The sequence below is a fragment of the Alosa sapidissima genome, chromosome 8 (assembly GCF_018492685.1).
Source record: "Alosa sapidissima isolate fAloSap1 chromosome 8, fAloSap1.pri, whole genome shotgun sequence".
Taxonomy (NCBI): Eukaryota; Metazoa; Chordata; class Actinopteri; order Clupeiformes; family Clupeidae; genus Alosa; species Alosa sapidissima.
This window is the reverse complement of record NC_055964.1, coordinates 4637063-4655388: the sequence shown is the minus strand read 5'-3', so window position 1 is coordinate 4655388 and position 18326 is coordinate 4637063. Positions and strand designations below refer to the sequence as shown.

General features: G+C 46.4%; 54 non-coding genes across 54 annotated transcripts; all 54 read left to right on the top strand.

The window, feature by feature from the left end:
- Positions 1-37: 37 nt before the first annotated feature.
- trnat-ugu lies at positions 38-110 on the top strand. Its single transcript has one exon. It is a non-coding gene; the product is annotated as a tRNA-Thr (tRNA).
- Positions 111-430: 320 nt separating this feature from the next.
- Positions 431-503, top strand: trnat-cgu. The gene has a single exon. It is a non-coding gene; the product is annotated as a tRNA-Thr (tRNA).
- A 220-nt stretch (positions 504-723) lies between these two features.
- Positions 724-796, top strand: trnat-ugu. The gene has a single exon. It is a non-coding gene; the product is annotated as a tRNA-Thr (tRNA).
- Positions 797-1116: 320 nt separating this feature from the next.
- Positions 1117-1189, top strand: trnat-cgu. The gene has a single exon. It is a non-coding gene; the product is annotated as a tRNA-Thr (tRNA).
- A 220-nt stretch (positions 1190-1409) lies between these two features.
- Positions 1410-1482, top strand: trnat-ugu. The gene has a single exon. It is a non-coding gene; the product is annotated as a tRNA-Thr (tRNA).
- A 320-nt stretch (positions 1483-1802) lies between these two features.
- On the top strand, positions 1803-1875 carry trnat-cgu. The gene has a single exon. It is a non-coding gene; the product is annotated as a tRNA-Thr (tRNA).
- Positions 1876-2095: 220 nt separating this feature from the next.
- On the top strand, positions 2096-2168 carry trnat-ugu. The gene has a single exon. It is a non-coding gene; the product is annotated as a tRNA-Thr (tRNA).
- Positions 2169-2488: 320 nt separating this feature from the next.
- On the top strand, positions 2489-2561 carry trnat-cgu. Its single transcript has one exon. It is a non-coding gene; the product is annotated as a tRNA-Thr (tRNA).
- Positions 2562-2781: 220 nt separating this feature from the next.
- trnat-ugu lies at positions 2782-2854 on the top strand. Its single transcript has one exon. It is a non-coding gene; the product is annotated as a tRNA-Thr (tRNA).
- Positions 2855-3174: 320 nt separating this feature from the next.
- trnat-cgu lies at positions 3175-3247 on the top strand. The gene has a single exon. It is a non-coding gene; the product is annotated as a tRNA-Thr (tRNA).
- Positions 3248-3467: 220 nt separating this feature from the next.
- Positions 3468-3540, top strand: trnat-ugu. Its single transcript has one exon. It is a non-coding gene; the product is annotated as a tRNA-Thr (tRNA).
- Positions 3541-3861: 321 nt separating this feature from the next.
- On the top strand, positions 3862-3934 carry trnat-cgu. The gene has a single exon. It is a non-coding gene; the product is annotated as a tRNA-Thr (tRNA).
- Positions 3935-4154: 220 nt separating this feature from the next.
- Positions 4155-4227, top strand: trnat-ugu. The gene has a single exon. It is a non-coding gene; the product is annotated as a tRNA-Thr (tRNA).
- A 320-nt stretch (positions 4228-4547) lies between these two features.
- Positions 4548-4620, top strand: trnat-cgu. The gene has a single exon. It is a non-coding gene; the product is annotated as a tRNA-Thr (tRNA).
- A 220-nt stretch (positions 4621-4840) lies between these two features.
- trnat-ugu lies at positions 4841-4913 on the top strand. The gene has a single exon. It is a non-coding gene; the product is annotated as a tRNA-Thr (tRNA).
- A 320-nt stretch (positions 4914-5233) lies between these two features.
- On the top strand, positions 5234-5306 carry trnat-cgu. Its single transcript has one exon. It is a non-coding gene; the product is annotated as a tRNA-Thr (tRNA).
- A 220-nt stretch (positions 5307-5526) lies between these two features.
- Positions 5527-5599, top strand: trnat-ugu. The gene has a single exon. It is a non-coding gene; the product is annotated as a tRNA-Thr (tRNA).
- Positions 5600-5919: 320 nt separating this feature from the next.
- Positions 5920-5992, top strand: trnat-cgu. Its single transcript has one exon. It is a non-coding gene; the product is annotated as a tRNA-Thr (tRNA).
- A 220-nt stretch (positions 5993-6212) lies between these two features.
- trnat-ugu lies at positions 6213-6285 on the top strand. Its single transcript has one exon. It is a non-coding gene; the product is annotated as a tRNA-Thr (tRNA).
- Positions 6286-6605: 320 nt separating this feature from the next.
- On the top strand, positions 6606-6678 carry trnat-cgu. Its single transcript has one exon. It is a non-coding gene; the product is annotated as a tRNA-Thr (tRNA).
- A 220-nt stretch (positions 6679-6898) lies between these two features.
- Positions 6899-6971, top strand: trnat-ugu. Its single transcript has one exon. It is a non-coding gene; the product is annotated as a tRNA-Thr (tRNA).
- Positions 6972-7291: 320 nt separating this feature from the next.
- Positions 7292-7364, top strand: trnat-cgu. The gene has a single exon. It is a non-coding gene; the product is annotated as a tRNA-Thr (tRNA).
- A 220-nt stretch (positions 7365-7584) lies between these two features.
- trnat-ugu lies at positions 7585-7657 on the top strand. Its single transcript has one exon. It is a non-coding gene; the product is annotated as a tRNA-Thr (tRNA).
- A 320-nt stretch (positions 7658-7977) lies between these two features.
- Positions 7978-8050, top strand: trnat-cgu. Its single transcript has one exon. It is a non-coding gene; the product is annotated as a tRNA-Thr (tRNA).
- Positions 8051-8270: 220 nt separating this feature from the next.
- trnat-ugu lies at positions 8271-8343 on the top strand. Its single transcript has one exon. It is a non-coding gene; the product is annotated as a tRNA-Thr (tRNA).
- Positions 8344-8663: 320 nt separating this feature from the next.
- Positions 8664-8736, top strand: trnat-cgu. Its single transcript has one exon. It is a non-coding gene; the product is annotated as a tRNA-Thr (tRNA).
- A 220-nt stretch (positions 8737-8956) lies between these two features.
- Positions 8957-9029, top strand: trnat-ugu. Its single transcript has one exon. It is a non-coding gene; the product is annotated as a tRNA-Thr (tRNA).
- Positions 9030-9349: 320 nt separating this feature from the next.
- trnat-cgu lies at positions 9350-9422 on the top strand. The gene has a single exon. It is a non-coding gene; the product is annotated as a tRNA-Thr (tRNA).
- Positions 9423-9642: 220 nt separating this feature from the next.
- trnat-ugu lies at positions 9643-9715 on the top strand. The gene has a single exon. It is a non-coding gene; the product is annotated as a tRNA-Thr (tRNA).
- Positions 9716-10035: 320 nt separating this feature from the next.
- trnat-cgu lies at positions 10036-10108 on the top strand. The gene has a single exon. It is a non-coding gene; the product is annotated as a tRNA-Thr (tRNA).
- Positions 10109-10328: 220 nt separating this feature from the next.
- trnat-ugu lies at positions 10329-10401 on the top strand. The gene has a single exon. It is a non-coding gene; the product is annotated as a tRNA-Thr (tRNA).
- A 320-nt stretch (positions 10402-10721) lies between these two features.
- Positions 10722-10794, top strand: trnat-cgu. The gene has a single exon. It is a non-coding gene; the product is annotated as a tRNA-Thr (tRNA).
- A 220-nt stretch (positions 10795-11014) lies between these two features.
- Positions 11015-11087, top strand: trnat-ugu. The gene has a single exon. It is a non-coding gene; the product is annotated as a tRNA-Thr (tRNA).
- A 320-nt stretch (positions 11088-11407) lies between these two features.
- On the top strand, positions 11408-11480 carry trnat-cgu. The gene has a single exon. It is a non-coding gene; the product is annotated as a tRNA-Thr (tRNA).
- Positions 11481-11700: 220 nt separating this feature from the next.
- trnat-ugu lies at positions 11701-11773 on the top strand. The gene has a single exon. It is a non-coding gene; the product is annotated as a tRNA-Thr (tRNA).
- Positions 11774-12093: 320 nt separating this feature from the next.
- On the top strand, positions 12094-12166 carry trnat-cgu. Its single transcript has one exon. It is a non-coding gene; the product is annotated as a tRNA-Thr (tRNA).
- A 220-nt stretch (positions 12167-12386) lies between these two features.
- On the top strand, positions 12387-12459 carry trnat-ugu. The gene has a single exon. It is a non-coding gene; the product is annotated as a tRNA-Thr (tRNA).
- A 320-nt stretch (positions 12460-12779) lies between these two features.
- Positions 12780-12852, top strand: trnat-cgu. Its single transcript has one exon. It is a non-coding gene; the product is annotated as a tRNA-Thr (tRNA).
- Positions 12853-13072: 220 nt separating this feature from the next.
- trnat-ugu lies at positions 13073-13145 on the top strand. The gene has a single exon. It is a non-coding gene; the product is annotated as a tRNA-Thr (tRNA).
- Positions 13146-13465: 320 nt separating this feature from the next.
- Positions 13466-13538, top strand: trnat-cgu. Its single transcript has one exon. It is a non-coding gene; the product is annotated as a tRNA-Thr (tRNA).
- A 209-nt stretch (positions 13539-13747) lies between these two features.
- Positions 13748-13820, top strand: trnat-ugu. Its single transcript has one exon. It is a non-coding gene; the product is annotated as a tRNA-Thr (tRNA).
- Positions 13821-14140: 320 nt separating this feature from the next.
- Positions 14141-14213, top strand: trnat-cgu. Its single transcript has one exon. It is a non-coding gene; the product is annotated as a tRNA-Thr (tRNA).
- Positions 14214-14433: 220 nt separating this feature from the next.
- Positions 14434-14506, top strand: trnat-ugu. Its single transcript has one exon. It is a non-coding gene; the product is annotated as a tRNA-Thr (tRNA).
- A 320-nt stretch (positions 14507-14826) lies between these two features.
- On the top strand, positions 14827-14899 carry trnat-cgu. The gene has a single exon. It is a non-coding gene; the product is annotated as a tRNA-Thr (tRNA).
- A 220-nt stretch (positions 14900-15119) lies between these two features.
- trnat-ugu lies at positions 15120-15192 on the top strand. The gene has a single exon. It is a non-coding gene; the product is annotated as a tRNA-Thr (tRNA).
- A 320-nt stretch (positions 15193-15512) lies between these two features.
- trnat-cgu lies at positions 15513-15585 on the top strand. Its single transcript has one exon. It is a non-coding gene; the product is annotated as a tRNA-Thr (tRNA).
- A 213-nt stretch (positions 15586-15798) lies between these two features.
- trnat-cgu lies at positions 15799-15871 on the top strand. The gene has a single exon. It is a non-coding gene; the product is annotated as a tRNA-Thr (tRNA).
- A 320-nt stretch (positions 15872-16191) lies between these two features.
- On the top strand, positions 16192-16264 carry trnat-cgu. The gene has a single exon. It is a non-coding gene; the product is annotated as a tRNA-Thr (tRNA).
- Positions 16265-16484: 220 nt separating this feature from the next.
- trnat-ugu lies at positions 16485-16557 on the top strand. Its single transcript has one exon. It is a non-coding gene; the product is annotated as a tRNA-Thr (tRNA).
- A 320-nt stretch (positions 16558-16877) lies between these two features.
- trnat-cgu lies at positions 16878-16950 on the top strand. Its single transcript has one exon. It is a non-coding gene; the product is annotated as a tRNA-Thr (tRNA).
- A 220-nt stretch (positions 16951-17170) lies between these two features.
- trnat-ugu lies at positions 17171-17243 on the top strand. The gene has a single exon. It is a non-coding gene; the product is annotated as a tRNA-Thr (tRNA).
- Positions 17244-17563: 320 nt separating this feature from the next.
- trnat-cgu lies at positions 17564-17636 on the top strand. Its single transcript has one exon. It is a non-coding gene; the product is annotated as a tRNA-Thr (tRNA).
- Positions 17637-17856: 220 nt separating this feature from the next.
- Positions 17857-17929, top strand: trnat-ugu. Its single transcript has one exon. It is a non-coding gene; the product is annotated as a tRNA-Thr (tRNA).
- A 320-nt stretch (positions 17930-18249) lies between these two features.
- Positions 18250-18322, top strand: trnat-cgu. Its single transcript has one exon. It is a non-coding gene; the product is annotated as a tRNA-Thr (tRNA).
- The last annotated feature ends 4 nt before the right edge of the window (positions 18323-18326 follow it).

The window sequence follows — 18326 nt, the reverse complement described above, 5'->3', positions numbered from 1 at the left end:
CACACTAGATTTCTTGACCCTAAATCTTCAGATTCGTGGCTTCATAGCTCAGTGGTTAGAGCACTGGTCTTGTAAACCAGGGGTCGTGAGTTCAATCCTCACTGGAGCCTCAGCTCTGCGGAACATTTTTACAGCAAAGGTAACCACTTTTCTTGGGTCGTCTGCTGTTGACAGCCTTCTTTTGACAAGAGTGGTTACTTCAAGGGTTGCCATAAAGTGTGCGTTCGTTAAAGTGACCTGCACATTAGCGAGAAAGTCACAGCAAATTCAGCACAAAAAATACATGGTTTGTTGATGGAGCTTTGGTGCGTGGACAGCTGCTAGGATTTTATTTTTCCCGTCAATTTCCCTTTGCATCATGAAATAGGGACAGAATTATCATACAGGCAACATTTGAGGAGCAAACGCTGACTATTTTTTCATGCACAAGGGCTCTATAGCTCAGTGGTAAGAGCACTGGTCTCGTAAACCAGGGGTCGCGAGTTCAAACCTCGCTGGAGCCTGTCTGCTGCTCCGTGGCACGGACACTGCCAAACCATTATTTGCTCTCCTTTGGCTGTGACGTAAAACTTCTGTGTAAAGGTCGGCAAAACACGCATCTGAAAATCTTCTTCCGTTTACTGCTCTCGCCGATCTGTCCTGCTTTTCGATGCAGCCGCCATATCAAGTAGCCACATGAAATGTGGCACACTAGATTTCTTGACCCTAAATCTTCAGATTCGTGGCTTCATAGCTCAGTGGTTAGAGCACTGGTCTTGTAAACCAGGGGTCGTGAGTTCAATCCTCACTGGAGCCTCAGCTCTGCGGAACATTTTTACAGCAAAGGTAACCACTTTTCTTGGGTCGTCTGCTGTTGACAGCCTTCTTTTGACAAGAGTGGTTACTTCAAGGGTTGCCATAAAGTGTGCGTTCGTTAAAGTGACCTGCACATTAGCGAGAAAGTCACAGCAAATTCAGCACAAAAAATACATGGTTTGTTGATGGAGCTTTGGTGCGTGGACAGCTGCTAGGATTTTATTTTTCCCGTCAATTTCCCTTTGCATCATGAAATAGGGACAGAATTATCATACAGGCAACATTTGAGGAGCAAAAGCTGACTATTTTTTCATGCACAAGGGCTCTATAGCTCAGTGGTAAGAGCACTGGTCTCGTAAACCAGGGGTCGCGAGTTCAAACCTCGCTGGAGCCTGTCTGCTGCTCCGTGGCACGGACACTGCCAAACCATTATTTGCTCTCCTTTGGCTGTGACGTAAAACTTCTGTGTAAAGGTCGGCAAAACACGCAGCTGAAAATCTTCTTCCGTTTACTGCTCTCGCCGATCTGTCCTGCTTTTCGATGCAGCCGCCATATCGAGTAGCCACATGAAATGTGGCACACTAGATTTCTTGACCCTAAATCTTCAGATTCGTGGCTTCATAGCTCAGTGGTTAGAGCACTGGTCTTGTAAACCAGGGGTCGTGAGTTCAATCCTCACTGGAGCCTCAGCTCTGCGGAACATTTTTACAGCAAAGGTAACCACTTTTCTTGGGTCGTCTGCTGTTGACAGCCTTCTTTTGACAAGAGTGGTTACTTCAAGGGTTGCCATAAAGTGTGCGTTCGTTAAAGTGACCTGCACATTAGCGAGAAAGTCACAGCAAATTCAGCACAAAAAATACATGGTTTGTTGATGGAGCTTTGGTGCGTGGACAGCTGCTAGGATTTTATTTTTCCCGTCAATTTCCCTTTGCATCATGAAATAGGGACAGAATTATCATACAGGCAACATTTGAGGAGCAAAAGCTGACTATTTCTTCATGCACAAGGGCTCTATAGCTCAGTGGTAAGAGCACTGGTCTCGTAAACCAGGGGTCGCGAGTTCAAACCTCGCTGGAGCCTGTCTGCTGCTCCGTGGCACGGACACTGCCAAACCATTATTTGCTCTCCTTTGGCTGTGACGTAAAACTTCTGTGTAAAGTTCGGCAAAACACGCAGCTGAAAATCTTCTTCCGTTTACTGCTCTCGCCGATCTGTCCTGCTTTTCGATGCAGCCGCCATATCGAGTAGCCACATGAAATGTGGCACACTAGATTTCTTGACCCTAAATCTTCAGATTCGTGGCTTCATAGCTCAGTGGTTAGAGCACTGGTCTTGTAAACCAGGGGTCGTGAGTTCAATCCTCACTGGAGCCTCAGCTCTGCGGAACATTTTTACAGCAAAGGTAACCACTTTTCTTGGGTCGTCTGCTGTTGACAGCCTTCTTTTGACAAGAGTGGTTACTTCAAGGGTTGCCATAAAGTGTGCGTTCGTTAAAGTGACCTGCACATTAGCGAGAAAGTCACAGCAAATTCAGCACAAAAAATACATGGTTTGTTGATGGAGCTTTGGTGCGTGGACAGCTGCTAGGATTTTATTTTTCCCGTCAATTTCCCTTTGCATCATGAAATAGGGACAGAATTATCATACAGGCAACATTTGAGGAGCAAAAGCTGACTATTTTTTCATGCACAAGGGCTCTATAGCTCAGTGGTAAGAGCACTGGTCTCGTAAACCAGGGGTCGCGAGTTCAAACCTCGCTGGAGCCTGTCTGCTGCTCCGTGGCACGGACACTGCCAAACCATTATTTGCTCTCCTTTGGCTGTGACGTAAAACTTCTGTGTAAAGGTCGGCAAAACACGCATCTGAAAATCTTCTTCCGTTTACTGCTCTCGCCGATCTGTCCTGCTTTTCGATGCAGCCGCCATATCAAGTAGCCACATGAAATGTGGCACACTAGATTTCTTGACCCTAAATCTTCAGATTCGTGGCTTCATAGCTCAGTGGTTAGAGCACTGGTCTTGTAAACCAGGGGTCGTGAGTTCAATCCTCACTGGAGCCTCAGCTCTGCGGAACATTTTTACAGCAAAGGTAACCACTTTTCTTGGGTCGTCTGCTGTTGACAGCCTTCTTTTGACAAGAGTGGTTACTTCAAGGGTTGCCATAAAGTGTGCGTTCGTTAAAGTGACCTGCACATTAGCGAGAAAGTCACAGCAAATTCAGCACAAAAAATACATGGTTTGTTGATGGAGCTTTGGTGCGTGGACAGCTGCTAGGATTTTATTTTTCCCGTCAATTTCCCTTTGCATCATGAAATAGGGACAGAATTATCATACAGGCAACATTTGAGGAGCAAAAGCTGACTATTTTTTCATGCACAAGGGCTCTATAGCTCAGTGGTAAGAGCACTGGTCTCGTAAATCAGGGGTCGCGAGTTCAAACCTCGCTGGAGCCTGTCTGCTGCTCCGTGGCACGGACACTGCCAAACCATTATTTGCTCTCCTTTGGCTGTGACGTAAAACTTCTGTGTAAAGGTCGGCAAAACACGCAGCTGAAAATCTTCTTCCGTTTACTGCTCTCGCCGATCTGTCCTGCTTTTCGATGCAGCCGCCATATCGAGTAGCCACATGAAATGTGGCACACTAGATTTCTTGACCCTAAATCTTCAGATTCGTGGCTTCATAGCTCAGTGGTTAGAGCACTGGTCTTGTAAACCAGGGGTCGTGAGTTCAATCCTCACTGAAGCCTCAGCTCTGCGGAACATTTTTTACAGCAAAGGTAACCACTTTTCTTGGGTCGTCTGCTGTTGACAGCCTTCTTTTGACAAGAGTGGTTACTTCAAGGGTTGCCATAAAGTGTGCGTTCGTTAAAGTGACCTGCACATTAGCGAGAAAGTCACAGCAAATTCAGCACAAAAAATACATGGTTTGTTGATGGAGCTTTGGTGCGTGGACAGCTGCTAGGATTTTATTTTTCCCGTCAATTTCTCTTTGCATCATGAAATAGGGACAGAATTATCATACAGGCAACATTTGAGGAGCAAACGCTGACTATTTTTTCATGCACAAGGGCTCTATAGCTCAGTGGTAAGAGCACTGGTCTCGTAAACCAGGGGTCGCGAGTTCAATCCTCGCTGGAGCCTGTCTGCTGCTCCGTGGTACGGACACTGCCAAACCATTATTTGCTCTCCTTTGGCTGTGACGTAAAACTTCTGTGTAAAGGTCGGCAAAACACGCAGCTGAAAATCTTCTTCCGTTTACTGCTCTCGCCGATCTGTCCTGCTTTTCGATGCAGCCGCCATATCGAGTAGCCACATGAAATGTGGCACACTAGATTTCTTGACCCTAAATCTCCAGATTCGTGGCTTCATAGCTCAGTGGTTAGAGCACTGGTCTTGTAAACCAGGGGTCGTGAGTTCAATCCTCACTGAAGCCTCAACTCTGCGGAACATTTTTACAGCAAAGGTAACCACTTTTCTTGGGTCGTCTGCTGTTGACAGCCTTCTTTTGACAAGAGTGGTTACTTCAAGGGTTGCCATAAAGTGTGCGTTCGTTAAAGTGACCTGCACATTAGCGAGAAAGTCACAGCAAATTCAGCACAAAAAATACATGGTTTGTTGATGGAGCTTTGGTGCGTGGACAGCTGCTAGGATTTTATTTTTCCCGTCAATTTCTCTTTGCATCATGAAATAGGGACAGAATTATCATACAGGCAACATTTGAGGAGCAAACGCTGACTACTTTTTCATGCACAAGGGCTCTATAGCTCAGTGGTAAGAGCACTGGTCTCGTAAACCAGGGGTCGCGAGTTCAAACCTCGCTGGAGCCTGTCTTCTGCTCCGTGGCACGGACAGTGCCAAACCATTATTTGTTCTCCTTTGGCTGTGACGTAAAACTTCTGTGTAAAGGTCGGCAAAACACGCATCTGAAAATCTTCTTCCGTTTACTGCTCTCGCCGATCTGTCCTGCTTTTCGATGCAGCCGCCATATCAAGTAGCCACATGAAATGTGGCACACTAGATTTCTTGACCCTAAATCTTCAGATTCGTGGCTTCATAGCTCAGTGGTTAGAGCACTGGTCTTGTAAACCAGGGGTCGTGAGTTCAATCCTCACTGGAGCCTCAGCTCTGCGGAACATTTTTACAGCAAAGGTAACCACTTTTCTTGGGTCGTCTGCTGTTGACAGCCTTCTTTTGACAAGAGTGGTTACTTCAAGGGTTGCCATAAAGTGTGCGTTCGTTAAAGTGACCTGCACATTAGCGAGAAAGTCACAGCAAATTCAGCACAAAAAATACATGGTTTGTTGATGGAGCTTTGGTGCGTGGACAGCTGCTAGGATTTTATTTTTCCCGTCAATTTCCCTTTGCATCATGAAATAGGGACAGAATTATCATACAGGCAACATTTGAGGAGCAAACGCTGACTATTTTTTCATGCACAAGGGCTCTATAGCTCAGTGGTAAGAGCACTGGTCTCGTAAACCAGGGGTCGCGAGTTCAATCCTCGCTGGAGCCTGTCTGCTGCTCCGTGGCACGGACACTGCCAAACCATTATTTGCTCTCCTTTGGCTGTGACGTAAAACTTCTGTGTAAAGTTCGGCAAAACACGCAGCTGAAAATCTTCTTCCGTTTACTGCTCTCGCCGATCTGTCCTGCTTTTCGATGCAGCCGCCATATCGAGTAGCCACATGAAATGTGGCACACTAGATTTCTTGACCCTAAATCTTCAGATTCGTGGCTTCATAGCTCAGTGGTTAGAGCACTGGTCTTGTAAACCAGGGGTCGTGAGTTCAATCCTCACTGGAGCCTCAGCTCTGCGGAACATTTTTACAGCAAAGGTAACCACTTTTCTTGGGTCGTCTGCTGTTGACAGCCTTCTTTTGACAAGAGTGGTTACTTCAAGGGTTGCCATAAAGTGTGCGTTCGTTAAAGTGACCTGCACATTAGCGAGAAAGTCACAGCAAATTCAGCACAAAAAATACATGGTTTGTTGATGGAGCTTTGGTGCGTGGACAGCTGCTAGGATTTTATTTTTCCCGTCAATTTCCCTTTGCATCATGAAATAGGGACAGAATTATCATACAGGCAACATTTGAGGAGCAAAAGCTGACTATTTTTTCATGCACAAGGGCTCTATAGCTCAGTGGTAAGAGCACTGGTCTCGTAAACCAGGGGTCGCGAGTTCAAACCTCGCTGGAGCCTGTCTGCTGCTCCGTGGCACGGACACTGCCAAACCATTATTTGCTCTCCTTTGGCTGTGACGTAAAACTTCTGTGTAAAGGTCGGCAAAACACGCAGCTGAAAATCTTCTTCCGTTTACTGCTCTCGCCGATCTGTCCTGCTTTTCGATGCAGCCGCCATATCGAGTAGCCACATGAAATGTGGCACACTAGATTTCTTGACCCTAAATCTTCAGATTCGTGGCTTCATAGCTCAGTGGTTAGAGCACTGGTCTTGTAAACCAGGGGTCGTGAGTTCAATCCTCACTGGAGCCTCAGCTCTGCGGAACATTTTTACAGCAAAGGTAACCACTTTTCTTGGGTCGTCTGCTGTTGACAGCCTTCTTTTGACAAGAGTGGTTACTTCAAGGGTTGCCATAAAGTGTGCGTTCGTTAAAGTGACCTGCACATTAGCGAGAAAGTCACAGCAAATTCAGCACAAAAAATACATGGTTTGTTGATGGAGCTTTGGTGCGTGGACAGCTGCTAGGATTTTATTTTTCCCGTCAATTTCCCTTTGCATCATGAAATAGGGACAGAATTATCATACAGGCAACATTTGAGGAGCAAAAGCTGACTATTTCTTCATGCACAAGGGCTCTATAGCTCAGTGGTAAGAGCACTGGTCTCGTAAACCAGGGGTCGCGAGTTCAAACCTCGCTGGAGCCTGTCTGCTGCTCCGTGGCACGGACACTGCCAAACCATTATTTGCTCTCCTTTGGCTGTGACGTAAAACTTCTGTGTAAAGTTCGGCAAAACACGCAGCTGAAAATCTTCTTCCGTTTACTGCTCTCGCCGATCTGTCCTGCTTTTCGATGCAGCCGCCATATCGAGTAGCCACATGAAATGTGGCACACTAGATTTCTTGACCCTAAATCTTCAGATTCGTGGCTTCATAGCTCAGTGGTTAGAGCACTGGTCTTGTAAACCAGGGGTCGTGAGTTCAATCCTCACTGGAGCCTCAGCTCTGCGGAACATTTTTACAGCAAAGGTAACCACTTTTCTTGGGTCGTCTGCTGTTGACAGCCTTCTTTTGACAAGAGTGGTTACTTCAAGGGTTGCCATAAAGTGTGCGTTCGTTAAAGTGACCTGCACATTAGCGAGAAAGTCACAGCAAATTCAGCACAAAAAATACATGGTTTGTTGATGGAGCTTTGGTGCGTGGACAGCTGCTAGGATTTTATTTTTCCCGTCAATTTCTCTTTGCATCATGAAATAGGGACAGAATTATCATACAGGCAACATTTGAGGAGCAAACGCTGACTACTTTTTCATGCACAAGGGCTCTATAGCTCAGTGGTAAGAGCACTGGTCTCGTAAACCAGGGGTCGCGAGTTCAAACCTCGCTGGAGCCTGTCTTCTGCTCCGTGGCACGGACAGTGCCAAACCATTATTTGTTCTCCTTTGGCTGTGACGTAAAACTTCTGTGTAAAGGTCGGCAAAACACGCATCTGAAAATCTTCTTCCGTTTACTGCTCTCGCCGATCTGTCCTGCTTTTCGATGCAGCCGCCATATCAAGTAGCCACATGAAATGTGGCACACTAGATTTCTTGACCCTAAATCTTCAGATTCGTGGCTTCATAGCTCAGTGGTTAGAGCACTGGTCTTGTAAACCAGGGGTCGTGAGTTCAATCCTCACTGGAGCCTCAGCTCTGCGGAACATTTTTACAGCAAAGGTAACCACTTTTCTTGGGTCGTCTGCTGTTGACAGCCTTCTTTTGACAAGAGTGGTTACTTCAAGGGTTGCCATAAAGTGTGCGTTCGTTAAAGTGACCTGCACATTAGCGAGAAAGTCACAGCAAATTCAGCACAAAAAATACATGGTTTGTTGATGGAGCTTTGGTGCGTGGACAGCTGCTAGGATTTTATTTTTCCCGTCAATTTCCCTTTGCATCATGAAATAGGGACAGAATTATCATACAGGCAACATTTGAGGAGCAAACGCTGACTATTTTTTCATGCACAAGGGCTCTATAGCTCAGTGGTAAGAGCACTGGTCTCGTAAACCAGGGGTCGCGAGTTCAATCCTCGCTGGAGCCTGTCTGCTGCTCCGTGGCACGGACACTGCCAAACCATTATTTGCTCTCCTTTGGCTGTGACGTAAAACTTCTGTGTAAAGTTCGGCAAAACACGCAGCTGAAAATCTTCTTCCGTTTACTGCTCTCGCCGATCTGTCCTGCTTTTCGATGCAGCCGCCATATCGAGTAGCCACATGAAATGTGGCACACTAGATTTCTTGACCCTAAATCTTCAGATTCGTGGCTTCATAGCTCAGTGGTTAGAGCACTGGTCTTGTAAACCAGGGGTCGTGAGTTCAATCCTCACTGGAGCCTCAGCTCTGCGGAACATTTTTACAGCAAAGGTAACCACTTTTCTTGGGTCGTCTGCTGTTGACAGCCTTCTTTTGACAAGAGTGGTTACTTCAAGGGTTGCCATAAAGTGTGCGTTCGTTAAAGTGACCTGCACATTAGCGAGAAAGTCACAGCAAATTCAGCACAAAAAATACATGGTTTGTTGATGGAGCTTTGGTGCGTGGACAGCTGCTAGGATTTTATTTTTCCCGTCAATTTCCCTTTGCATCATGAAATAGGGACAGAATTATCATACAGGCAACATTTGAGGAGCAAAAGCTGACTATTTTTTCATGCACAAGGGCTCTATAGCTCAGTGGTAAGAGCACTGGTCTCGTAAACCAGGGGTCGCGAGTTCAAACCTCGCTGGAGCCTGTCTGCTGCTCCGTGGCACGGACACTGCCAAACCATTATTTGCTCTCCTTTGGCTGTGACGTAAAACTTCTGTGTAAAGGTCGGCAAAACACGCAGCTGAAAATCTTCTTCCGTTTACTGCTCTCGCCGATCTGTCCTGCTTTTCGATGCAGCCGCCATATCGAGTAGCCACATGAAATGTGGCACACTAGATTTCTTGACCCTAAATCTTCAGATTCGTGGCTTCATAGCTCAGTGGTTAGAGCACTGGTCTTGTAAACCAGGGGTCGTGAGTTCAATCCTCACTGGAGCCTCAGCTCTGCGGAACATTTTTACAGCAAAGGTAACCACTTTTCTTGGGTCGTCTGCTGTTGACAGCCTTCTTTTGACAAGAGTGGTTACTTCAAGGGTTGCCATAAAGTGTGCGTTCGTTAAAGTGACCTGCACATTAGCGAGAAAGTCACAGCAAATTCAGCACAAAAAATACATGGTTTGTTGATGGAGCTTTGGTGCGTGGACAGCTGCTAGGATTTTATTTTTCCCGTCAATTTCTCTTTGCATCATGAAATAGGGACAGAATTATCATACAGGCAACATTTGAGGAGCAAACGCTGACTACTTTTTCATGCACAAGGGCTCTATAGCTCAGTGGTAAGAGCACTGGTCTCGTAAACCAGGGGTCGCGAGTTCAATCCTCGCTGGAGCCTGTCTGCTGCTCCGTGGCACGGACAGTGCCAAACCATTATTTGTTCTCCTTTGGCTGTGACGTAAAACTTCTGTGTAAAGGTCGGCAAAACACGCATCTGAAAATCTTCTTCCGTTTACTGCTCTCGCCGATCTGTCCTGCTTTTCGATGCAGCCGCCATATCAAGTAGCCACATGAAATGTGGCACACTAGATTTCTTGACCCTAAATCTTCAGATTCGTGGCTTCATAGCTCAGTGGTTAGAGCACTGGTCTTGTAAACCAGGGGTCGTGAGTTCAATCCTCACTGGAGCCTCAGCTCTGCGGAACATTTTTACAGCAAAGGTAACCACTTTTCTTGGGTCGTCTGCTGTTGACAGCCTTCTTTTGACAAGAGTGGTTACTTCAAGGGTTGCCATAAAGTGTGCGTTCGTTAAAGTGACCTGCACATTAGCGAGAAAGTCACAGCAAATTCAGCACAAAAAATACATGGTTTGTTGATGGAGCTTTGGTGCGTGGACAGCTTCTAGGATTTTATTTTTCCCGTCAATTTCTCTTTGCATCATGAAATAGGGACAGAATTATCATACAGGCAACATTTGAGGAGCAAACGCTGACTACTTTTTCATGCACAAGGGCTCTATAGCTCAGTGGTAAGAGCACTGGTCTCGTAAACCAGGGGTCGCGAGTTCAATCCTCGCTGGAGCCTGTCTGCTGCTCCGTGGCACGGACACTGCCAAACCATTATTTGCTCTCCTTTGGCTGTGACGTAAAACTTCTGTGTAAAGTTCGGCAAAACACGCAGCTGAAAATCTTCTTCCGTTTACTGCTCTCGCCGATCTGTCCTGCTTTTCGATGCAGCCGCCATATCGAGTAGCCACATGAAATGTGGCACACTAGATTTCTTGACCCTAAATCTTCAGATTCGTGGCTTCATAGCTCAGTGGTTAGAGCACTGGTCTTGTAAACCAGGGGTCGTGAGTTCAATCCTCACTGGAGCCTCAGCTCTGCGGAACATTTTTACAGCAAAGGTAACCACTTTTCTTGGGTCGTCTGCTGTTGACAGCCTTCTTTTGACAAGAGTGGTTACTTCAAGGGTTGCCATAAAGTGTGCGTTCGTTAAAGTGACCTGCACATTAGCGAGAAAGTCACAGCAAATTCAGCACAAAAAATACATGGTTTGTTGATGGAGCTTTGGTGCGTGGACAGCTGCTAGGATTTTATTTTTCCCGTCAATTTCCCTTTGCATCATGAAATAGGGACAGAATTATCATACAGGCAACATTTGAGGAGCAAAAGCTGACTATTTTTTCATGCACAAGGGCTCTATAGCTCAGTGGTAAGAGCACTGGTCTCGTAAACCAGGGGTCGCGAGTTCAAACCTCGCTGGAGCCTGTCTGCTGCTCCGTGGCACGGACACTGCCAAACCATTATTTGCTCTCCTTTGGCTGTGACGTAAAACTTCTGTGTAAAGGTCGGCAAAACACGCAGCTGAAAATCTTCTTCCGTTTACTGCTCTCGCCGATCTGTCCTGCTTTTCGATGCAGCCGCCATATCGAGTAGCCACATGAAATGTGGCACACTAGATTTCTTGACCCTAAATCTTCAGATTCGTGGCTTCATAGCTCAGTGGTTAGAGCACTGGTCTTGTAAACCAGGGGTCGTGAGTTCAATCCTCACTGGAGCCTCAGCTCTGCGGAACATTTTTACAGCAAAGGTAACCACTTTTCTTGGGTCGTCTGCTGTTGACAGCCTTCTTTTGACAAGAGTGGTTACTTCAAGGGTTGCCATAAAGTGTGCGTTCGTTAAAGTGACCTGCACATTAGCGAGAAAGTCACAGCAAATTCAGCACAAAAAATACATGGTTTGTTGATGGAGCTTTGGTGCGTGGACAGCTGCTAGGATTTTATTTTTCCCGTCAATTTCTCTTTGCATCATGAAATAGGGACAGAATTATCATACAGGCAACATTTGAGGAGCAAACGCTGACTACTTTTTCATGCACAAGGGCTCTATAGCTCAGTGGTAAGAGCACTGGTCTCGTAAACCAGGGGTCGCGAGTTCAATCCTCGCTGGAGCCTGTCTGCTGCTCCGTGGCACGGACAGTGCCAAACCATTATTTGTTCTCCTTTGGCTGTGACGTAAAACTTCTGTGTAAAGGTCGGCAAAACACGCATCTGAAAATCTTCTTCCGTTTACTGCTCTCGCCGATCTGTCCTGCTTTTCGATGCAGCCGCCATATCAAGTAGCCACATGAAATGTGGCACACTAGATTTCTTGACCCTAAATCTTCAGATTCGTGGCTTCATAGCTCAGTGGTTAGAGCACTGGTCTTGTAAACCAGGGGTCGTGAGTTCAATCCTCACTGGAGCCTCAGCTCTGCGGAACATTTTTACAGCAAAGGTAACCACTTTTCTTGGGTCGTCTGCTGTTGACAGCCTTCTTTTGACAAGAGTGGTTACTTCAAGGGTTGCCATAAAGTGTGCGTTCGTTAAAGTGACCTGCACATTAGCGAGAAAGTCACAGCAAATTCAGCACAAAAAATACATGGTTTGTTGATGGAGCTTTGGTGCGTGGACAGCTGCTAGGATTTTATTTTTCCCGTCAATTTCCCTTTGCATCATGAAATAGGGACAGAATTATCATACAGGCAACATTTGAGGAGCAAAAGCTGACTATTTTTTCATGCACAAGGGCTCTATAGCTCAGTGGTAAGAGCACTGGTCTCGTAAACCAGGGGTCGCGAGTTCAAACCTCGCTGGAGCCTGTCTGCTGCTCCGTGGCACGGACACTGCCAAACCATTATTTGTTCTCCTTTGGCTGTGACGTAAAACTTCTGTGTAAAGGTCGGCAAAACACGCATCTGAAAATCTTCTTCCGTTTACTGCTCTCGCCGATCTGACCTGCTTTTCGATGCAGCCGCCATATCGAGTAGCCACATGAAATGTGGCACACTAGATTTCTTGACCCTCAATCTTCAGTTTCGTGGCTTCATAGCTCAGTGGTTAGAGCACTGGTCTTGTAAACCAGGGGTCGTGAGTTCAATCCTCACTGGAGCCTCAGCTCCGCGGAACATTTTTACAGCAAAGGTAACCACTTTTCTTGGGTCGTCTGCTGTTGACAGCCTTCTTTTGACAAGAGTGGTTACTTCAAGGGTTGCCATAAAGTGTGCGTTCGTTAAAGTGACCTGCACATTAGCGAGAAAGTCACAGCAAATTCAGCACAAAAAAAACATGGTTTGTTGATGGAGCTTTGGTGCGTGGACAGCTGCTAGGATTTTATTTTTCCCGTCAATTTCTCTTTGCATCATGAAATAGGGACAGAATTATCATACAGGCAACATTTGAGGAGCAAACGCTGACTCCTTTTTCATGCACAAGGGCTCTATAGCTCAGTGGTAAGAGCACTGGTCTCGTAAACCAGGGGTCGCGAGTTCAATCCTCGCTGGAGCCTGTCTGCTGCTCCGTGGCACGGACACTGCCAAACCATTATTTGCTCTCCTTTGGCTGTGACGTAAAACTTCTGTGTAAAGGTCGGCAAAACACGCATCTGAAAATCTTCTTCCGTTTACTGCTCTCGCCGATCTGTCCTGCTTTTCGATGCAGCCGCCATATCGAGTAGCCACATGAAATGTGGCACACTAGATTTCTTGACCCTAAATCTTCAGATTCGTGGCTTCATAGCTCAGTGGTTAGAGCACTGGTCTTGTAAACCAGGGGTCGTGAGTTCAATCCTCACTGGAGCCTCAGCTCTGCGGAACATTTTTACAGCAAAGGTAACCACTTTTCTTGGGTCGTCTGCTGTTGACAGCCTTCTTTTGACAAGAGTGGTTACTTCAAGGGTTGCCATAAAGTGTGCGTTCGTTAAAGTGACCTGCACATTAGCGAGAAAGTCACAGCAAATTCAGCACAAAAAATACATGGTTTGTTGATGGAGCTTTGGTGCGTGGACAGCTGCTAGGATTTTATTTTTCCCGTCAATTTCCCTTTGCATCATGAAATAGGGACAGAATTATCATACAGGCAACATTTGAGGAGCAAACGCTGACTATTTTTTCATGCACAAGGGCTCTATAGCTCAGTGGTAAGAGCACTGGTCTCGTAAACCAGGGGTCGCGAGTTCAATCCTCGCTGGAGCCTGTCTGCTGCTCCGTGGCACGGACACTGCCAAACCATTATTTGCTCTCCTTTGGCTGTGACGTAAAACTTCTGTGTAAAGGTCGGCAAAACACGCAGCTGAAAATCTTCTTCCGTTTACTGCTCTCGCCGATCTGTCCTGCTTTTCGATGCAGCCGCCATATCGAGTAGCCGGCACACTAGATTTCTTGACCCTAAATCTTCAGTTTCGTGGCTTCATAGCTCAGTGGTTAGAGCACTGGTCTTGTAAACCAGGGGTCGTGAGTTCAATCCTCACTGGAGCCTCAGCTCCGCGGAACATTTTTACAGCAAAGGTAACCACTTTTCTTGGGTCGTCTGCCGTTGACAGCCTTCTTTTGACAAGAGTGGTTACTTCAAGGGTTGCCATAAAGTGTGCGTTCGTTAAAGTGACCTGCACATTAGCGAGAAAGTCACAGCAAATTCAGCACAAAAAATACATGGTTTGTTGATGGAGCTTTGGTGCGTGGACAGCTGCTAGGATTTTATTTTTCCCGTCAATTTCTCTTTGCATCATGAAATAGGGACAGAATTATCATACAGGCAACATTTGAGGCGCAAACGCTAACTACTTTTTCATGCACAAGGGCTCTATAGCTCAGTGGTAAGAGCACTGGTCTCGTAAACCAGGGGTCGCGAGTTCAATCCTCGCTGGAGCCTGTCTGCTGCTCCGTGGCACGGACACTGCCAAACCATTATTTGTTCTCCTTTGGCTGTGACGTAAAACTTCTGTGTAAAGGTCGGCAAAACACGCATCTGAAAATCTTCTTCCGTTTACTGCTCTCGCCGATCTGTCCTGCTTTTCGATGCAGCCGCCATATCGAGTAGCCACATGAAATGTGGCACACTAGATTTCTTGACCCTAAATCTTCAGTTTCGTGGCTTCATAGCTCAGTGGTTAGAGCACTGGTCTTGTAAACCAGGGGTCGTGAGTTCAATCCTCACTGGAGCCTCAGCTCCGCGGAACATTTTTACAGCAAAGGTAACCACTTTTCTTGGGTCGTCTGCTGTTGACAGCCTTCTTTTGACAAGAGTGGTTACTTCAAGGGTTGCCATAAAGTGTGCGTTCGTTAAAGTGACCTGCACATTAGCGAGAAAGTCACAGCAAATTCAGCACAAAAAATACATGCTTTGTTGATGGAGCTTTGGTGCGTGGACAGCTGCTAGGATTTTATTTTTCCCGTCAATTTCTCTTTGCATCATGAAATAGGGACAGAATTATCATACAGGCAACATTTGAGGCGCAAACGCTGACTACTTTTTCATGCACAAGGGCTCTATAGCTCAGTGGTAAGAGCACTGGTCTCGTAAACCAGGGGTCGCGAGTTCAATCCTCGCTGGAGCCTGTCTGCTGCTCCGTGGCACGGACACTGCCAAACCATTATTTGTTCTCCTTTGGCTGTGACGTAAAACTTCTGTGTAAAGGTCGGCAAAACACGCATCTGAAAATCTTCTTCCGTTTACTGCTCTCGCCGATCTGACCTGCTTTTCGATGCAGCCGCCATATCGAGTAGCCACATGAAATGTGGCACACTAGATTTCTTGACCCTAAATCTTCAGTTTCGTGGCTTCATAGCTCAGTGGTTAGAGCACTGGTCTTGTAAACCAGGGGTCGTGAGTTCAATCCTCACTGGAGCCTCAGCTCCGCGGAACATTTTTACAGCAAAGGTAACCACTTTTCTTGGGTCGTCTGCTGTTGACAGCCTTCTTTTGACAAGAGTGGTTACTTCAAGGGTTGCCATAAAGTGTGCGTTCGTTAAAGTGACCTGCACATTAGCGAGAAAGTCACAGCAAATTCAGCACAAAAAATACATGCTTTGTTGATGGAGCTTTGGTGCGTGGACAGCTGCTAGGATTTTATTTTTCCCGTCAATTTCTCTTTGCATCATGAAATAGGGACAGAATTATCATACAGGCAACATTTGAGGAGCAAACGCTGACTACTTTTTCATGCACAAGGGCTCTATAGCTCAGTGGTAAGAGCACTGGTCTCGTAAACCAGGGGTCGCGAGTTCAATCCTCGCTGGAGCCTTTCTGCTGCTCCGTGGCACAGACACTGCCATACCATTATTTGTTCTCCTTTGGCTGTGACGTAAAACTTCTGTGTAAAGGTCGGCAAAACACGCATCTGAAAATCTTCTTCCCTTTACTGCTCTCGCCGATCTGTCCTGCTTTTCGATGCAGCCGCCATATCGAGTAGCCATGTGGCACACTAGATTTCTTGACCCTAAATCTTCAGTTTCGTGGCTTCATAGCTCAGTGGCAAGAGCACTGGTCTCGTAAACCAGGTGTCGCGAGTTCAATCCTCACTGGAGCCTCAGCTCCGCGGAACATTTTTACAGCAAAGGTAACCACTTTTCTTGGGTCGTCTGCTGTTGACAGCCTTCTTTTGACAAGAGTGGTTACTTCAAGGGTTGCCATAAAGTGTGCGTTCGTTAAAGTGACCTGCACATTAGCGAGAAGGTCACAGCAAATTCAGCACAAAAAATACATGCTTTGTTGATGGAGCTTTGGTGCGTGGACAGCTTCTAGGATTTTATTTTTCCCGTCAATTTCTCTTTGCATCATGAAATAGGGACAGAATTATCATACAGGCAACATTTGAGGAGCAAACGCTGACTACATTTTCATGCACAAGGGCTCTATAGCTCAGTGGTAAGAGCACTGGTCTCGTAAACCAGGGGTCGCGAGTTCAATCCTCGCTGGAGCCTGTCTGCTGGTCCGTGGCACGGACCCTGCCATACCATTATTTGTTCTCCTTTGGCTGTGACATAAAACTTCTGTGTAAAGGTCGGCAAAACACGCATCTGAAAATCTTCTTCCGTTTACTGCTCTCGCCGATCTGTCCTGCTTTTCGATGCAGCCGCCGTATCGAGTAGCCACATGAAATGTGGCACACTAGATTTCTTGACCCTAAATCCTCAGTTTCGTGGCTTCATAGCTCAGTGGATAGAGCACTGGTCTTGTAAACCAGGGGTCGTGAGTTCAATCCTCACTGGAGCCTCAGCTCTGCGGAACATTTTTACAGCAAAGGTAACCACTTTTCTTGGGTCGTCTGCTGTTGACAGCCTTCTTTTGACAAGAGTGGTTACTTCAAGGGTTGCCATAAAGTGTGCGTTCGTTAAAGTGACCTGCACATTAGCGAGAAAGTCACAGCAAATTCAGCACAAAAAATACATGGTTTGTTGATGGAGCTTTGGTGCGTGGACAGCTTCTAGGATTTTATTTTTCCCGTCAATTTCTCTTTGCATCATGAAATAGGGACAGAATTATCATACAGGCAACATTTGAGGAGCAAACGCTGACTACTTTTTCATGCACAAGGGCTCTATAGCTCAGTGGTAAGAGCACTGGTCTCGTAAACCAGGGGTCGCGAGTTCAATCCTCGCTGGAGCCTGTCTGCTGCTCCGTGGCACGGACAGTGCCAAACCGTTATTTGCTCTCCTTTGGCTGTGACGTAAAACTTCTGTGTAAAGGTCGGCAAAACACGCATCTGAAAATCTTCTTCCGTTTACTGCTCTCGCCGATCTGTCCTGCTTTTCGATGCAGCCGCCTTATCGAGTAGCCACATGAAATGTGGCACACTAGATTTCTTGACCCTAAATCTTCAGTTTCGTGGCTTCATAGCTCAGTGGTTAGAGCACTGGTCTTGTAAACCAGGGGTCGTGAGTTCAATCCTCACTGGAGCCTCAGCTCCGCGGAACATTTTTACAGCAAAGGTAACCACTTTTCTTGGGTCGTCTGCTGTTGACAGCCTTCTTTTGACAAGAGTGGTTACTTCAAGGGTTGCCATAAAGTGTGCGTTCGTTAAAGTGACCTGCACATTAGCGAGAAAGTCACAGCAAATTCAGCACAAAAAATACATGCTTTGTTGATGGAGCTTTGGTGCGTGGACAGCTGCTAGGATTTTATTTTTCCCGTCAATTTCTCTTTGCATCATGAAATAGGGACAGAATTATCATACAGGCAACATTTGAGGAGCAAACGCTGACTACATTTTCATGCACAAGGGCTCTATAGCTCAGTGGTAAGAGCACTGGTCTCGTAAACCAGGGGTCGCGAGTTCAATCCTCGCTGGAGCCTGTCTGCTGGTCCGTGGCACGGACCCTGCCATACCATTATTTGTTCTCCTTTGGCTGTGACATAAAACTTCTGTGTAAAGGTCGGCAAAACACGCATCTGAAAATCTTCTTCCGTTTACTGCTCTCGCCGATCTGTCCTGCTTTTCGATGCAGCCGCCGTATCGAGTAGCCACATGAAATGTGGCACACTAGATTTCTTGACCCTAAATCCTCAGTTTCGTGGCTTCATAGCTCAGTGGATAGAGCACTGGTCTTGTAAACCAGGGGTCGTGAGTTCAATCCTCACTGGAGCCTCAGCTCTGCGGAACATTTTTACAGCAAAGGTAACCACTTTTCTTGGGTCGTCTGCTGTTGACAGCCTTCTTTTGACAAGAGTGGTTACTTCAAGGGTTGCCATAAAGTGTGCGTTCGTTAAAGTGACCTGCACATTAGCGAGAAAGTCACAGCAAATTCAGCACAAAAAATACATGGTTTGTTGATGGAGCTTTGGTGCGTGGACAGCTTCTAGGATTTTATTTTTCCCGTCAATTTCTCTTTGCATCATGAAATAGGGACAGAATTATCATACAGGCAACATTTGAGGAGCAAACGCTGACTACTTTTTCATGCACAAGGGCTCTATAGCTCAGTGGTAAGAGCACTGGTCTCGTAAACCAGGGGTCGCGAGTTCAATCCTCGCTGGAGCCTGTCT